This window comes from Pteropus vampyrus, unplaced genomic scaffold (assembly GCF_000151845.1).
Source record: "Pteropus vampyrus isolate Shadow unplaced genomic scaffold, Pvam_2.0 Scaffold22, whole genome shotgun sequence".
In the NCBI taxonomy this organism is placed as follows: domain Eukaryota; kingdom Metazoa; phylum Chordata; class Mammalia; order Chiroptera; family Pteropodidae; genus Pteropus; species Pteropus vampyrus.
The window spans coordinates 8,965,915-8,970,612 of NW_011888803.1; positions in this window are offsets into that span (position 1 = coordinate 8,965,915).

Genomic DNA, 4,698 nt, shown 5'->3' on the forward strand with positions numbered 1-4,698 from the left:
ATATTAGTTCTCCCTAATCTTTAGAGGAAAAGAGAGAGAGAATGGATTATAGAGATCATTGTGAATAGATTAGTCTGTAAGTACTTGATCCTGGCATAAAATTCTTGGACAAACTTTCTTGTTTATTATATTGTTTAAAGCAATTTCGTTCAAAGGATTTTTTTCCTCATGGCTCTTTCAGTCCTGGTTACATGAAGAAAAATTCTTGGATTCAGGAGTCATATGTTACAATATTTCTGTAGCATCTGCTAACTTTACAACTTTTAAAAAAATGGGTACCTTGGGCTCTGAATACGGCCAGCGTAACAAATAGCAACAGAAGCATCAGCCAGGGGGAGTAAGGAGGATAAGAGGACCCTTACCCATGCATGCTTAGCATAAGGAATCTAGAACAGAATCAACACACCATGGTCAGGGAGATCCAAAAGAGAAGGAGATAGCGAGTGAATTTCATACAATGAATTCCAACTTATTATAGCCCATGTTCTGTGTTAATAGCGAATAACTCATAATAATAGAAAAGTCAGTGTTGCCTTCAGAAAATTATATACAGATGGATACATAACAGTTTTGGAATTCAAAAAGCAGCTTCCTCACATTTTTAAAAATGAAAATATTACAGATTATCCTTCTTTCCAGGAAAGCAAAAGCGAAATCATAAACCATATTCCTAACTCAATAATAGTCCAAATCCTCTTCTTATAAGGAAAGAAACTGGCTATTAATACACTCTTAGCATGTTACTGACCCATGATTTAAAAGTCCCATGACAGGAGACCTCTGTGTTGTCATGGTAATCAAAAGTCTGACTCTCCCTAGAGAATTTAGTGTTGTTCAGCTAAATTTCCAAAGAAAATTTATGGGATGGGATGTTTGAAAGAGAAAAAAAAAAAAACACACATAAAATTAATATCCTATTTTCTTGACTTCACACATTCATTCTCCCTGTGAGGAATACAAGGAACTTTTCTCACTGATAAATTTAACATGAGAAAAGACAAATCCGTTTCTTTTATGGCTCTTGGAAAATTATGTTATCCATTCAAATGTGGGCCCACTGTGTCTTATCATGGCAATAAAACATCTGTTTGAGAAAGAAAGACAGTAGGATAGGGAATTATTAACACAGTAAAGATAAGTTCTCCTAAGATCCTATGTAATTAATACTATGTTACCCACTGGAATCAATTATTAAACAAATGTTATCAACTATTTTCCTTTTAAGATTTTGATCTGATAACTCAACTTAGCAAAATGAGTACTTTGAAGTTGAATAAAGATTTGTATACATAAAAAAGGTTTTTATACAGAAACAATGCATAGTAATTATATTTGCAAAAAAAGACATATTTTTCAACTTTCTAGTATTACCTAGATAGAGATCTTATTAAAAAGTGAAATAAAAATTAATAAACCAAATAGAGAATTACTGTTTAAGGACACTGAGAGGTTTCAGCAAAACAGCCTTAGTATAAAATGTTCCAAATTTGCCCAATCTGATGTACAATTGAAAAGGAAATCAAAACTAAAATTCAAATTACAAACTAGGTAGCAAAAACTGTCAACTACACCAGTGAAACAAATAGACTGCCTAGACTGGAACACAATATATTAAGACTTGTGGGACATGGTGAAAATACTACTTAATGTATTTGTTTTAGCATTTGTTACTAAACAACAATAAAATAAAAATAAATTAGCTAGAAATCAACTTGAGAAGCTAGAAAAAGAACTACATTACAAATCTAAAAGTAATAAAAGCAATGGCTAATGATAAAAGATGTTCATGAAATAATTAGTACCACCAACAGTAATAATCAAAAGCAGCAAAAATAATTTTTGAATGTGTAATTCCTGGGGATACTAAAGACATAGTGAGAAAACTTTCTCTTATATAATCCCCAAACTCAAAGAAACTAAATACCTATAAATGTTCAACAATGATGAAATTCTTAAGTTATAATTATTCTATATTATAAAAATGTATTTAATATTTAAATAAATGAAATAATTCTATGTGAACTAGCATATAGTAGGTTTCCTAACTTCAGGTATGTACATACCAACTTAAGGATTGTTGCCTATGTTCACGTACGTATTCTATTATTTTCTTAATACATACTCACTTGAAAAAAGCAAAACAAAATGGTATTATAATAGCAATTTCTGTGAAATCTTATAGGTTTGATATGTTGGATAATGACTAAAATTTTTCAAAGCTTTTTCGTGTTCCAGTTGTGGACAAGGAAACCTAATCCTTTTAAGTGCCCTGAATGAGCCTGTTTGCTTGAGCAGAATTCAGTTTAGACACACTTGGCACAGTCCTTTCTGATTTGTGCCCAGCTAGCCTCTGCCCAGAATGTCTATCTGAAGTTGAGTTGATGAAAACAGTAGCTTTTGTAGCTGGACAATCAACTGGGAATCAGCAAGAGGCAGACTAGTTATGAACAGAGATGGCTCTGAGGGCACCAGAGAAGCTGCTACTTCCCTCTTTACAAAGTGGATTAGAAACAGAGCAAGGGAAAGAGATGGGGAAAAAGTTAAGAGTAAACACTTGTCTCCGATTCCTTTTTCACAGTCCATAAAGTATCACTCCTTTCTGTGCCACCAGGAACAAATAGAGGGGAACTGTTATAAATGTTTGTCTATTTTCACAGAGCTGCAGGAGGGAGCTTTTCCTAAGTCTTTTGGTGAAGCAGAAGGATCTCCCTTCCTACCTTAAAACCAAGAGTTTCACGATTTTATTAAAGGAGTAATAACACCTCCTCCAAATAATATAGATACTCCCCCAAACATTAGAGGGGATCACATTCCCCCGCATTTCGCCAACATTTCAAAGTCCTTGGACAAGCTTCTGTTTAGGGATTGTGATATGTTGTTATTTCAAGTTAAAATGATGATCATTCACTAGTTCAGTTTGTCCATCGGTCAGTAACAATTTCCTGAGCACCAACTTTATGGGATCGGTGCATGCTTTGTGGTTTGCTTGAAGGCCCCAATCCAGAGATCAGGGGGAGGTATGGAGCAGGTGGAAGAGAGATCAGTGAGGGAACCAGGGCAGGACCACCTAGGATGCATTTCCCCTCCAGGAAATCACAGTTGCCCTGGGGTTGCCATTATAACAGCTCCATCCTGTAAGTTATACAACATATTAATTCTATGAATGTATAGTAATCTCATAATTTTCCTGAGGGAATGAAAGGACAGTGTGGGATGCTGCCTAAAACAGCACAGCCTGGGCACATAGGGTAAAATCTCTATTGTAGAGATGTTGCTTGTTCAGAATGCAACATAGGTATCTTTCTAACTGAACTTTTAACTTAAAGACACTTCCTATTATTCTATTTTCAGTTCTCTTTTGGGCTTCTTTTTTTTTTTTTAATTGGGTAACATTATTTAATACAATTATATAATTGTCAGGTGTACATTATAATTTGACATCTGTATATTCTATTGTGTGTTTACCACACAAAGTCCAGTTTCCTTCAGCTACCATATATTTGATCCCCCTTTGCCCACTTCACTCTCCCCCTATCACCCTATATTTGACTCCCTTTACCCCATCAACCTTCCCTCTCCTCTTCCATCCATTACCCTCTGGTAACCACTAGTCCATTGTCCATGTTCATGAATCTCTGTTTCTTTGTCCTCTTCATTTGTTGCTTTTAGGTTTATATCCCACATATAAGTTATATTATGTGATTTTCAACTTTTTTTTGTCTGGCTTATTTCACTTAGCATGATTATCTCGAGGTCCATCCATGTTTTTGCAAATGGCAGTATTTCATCCCTTCTTATGGCTGAGTAATATTCCATTGTACATATGTACCACAGCTTCTTTAGCCAATCATCTATCGTAGGACACTTCAGTTGCTTCCATGTCCTGGCCACTGTGAACAATGCCACTATGAATATCAGTGTGCAAATACCTTTTCCAATATGCATTTTCAAGTCTTTGGGGTAAATACCCAGTAGAGGGATTGCTGGATCATATGGTAGATCAATTCTTAGTTTTTTGAGGAACCTCCATACTGTTTTCCATAGTGGCTGTACCAATTTGCAGTTGTGTATGAGGGTTCCTTTTATTCCACTTCCTTTCCAACATTTGTTATTACTTGTCCTTTTGAAAACAGCTATTCTAACAGGTGTCAGTTGGTATCTCATTGTGGTTTTGATTTGCATTTCCCTAATAGCTAGCGATGTTGAGCATCTTTTCATATATTTGTTGGCCATTTGTATGTCCTCTAGGGAGAAGTGTCTCTTCAGGTTCTCTGCCCATTTTTGATTGGATCATTTGTTGCTGAGTTGGATGAGTTCTTTGTATATTTTGTATATTAGGTCCTTATTAGAGGCATTGCTTGCAAATATATTTTCCCATTCAGATGGTTGTCTCTTTACCTTATTGATGGTTTCTTTTGCTGAGCAGAAACTTTTTAGTTTTATGTGGAATTCATTTATTTTTGCTTTTACTTCCCTTGACTTTGAGCTCAAATTCATAAAATCCTCTTTAAGTCCAAAATCAATGTTCAAAAATCCATAGCATTCCTATACTCTAACAATGAAATGTCAGAAAAAGAAGTTGAAAAAATAATTCCTTTTACAATTGCAACAAAAAGAATAAAACATCTAGGAATAAATTTAATGAAACATGTGAAGGACCTATATAATGAAAACTAAAAGATCCTAATAAAAGAAATC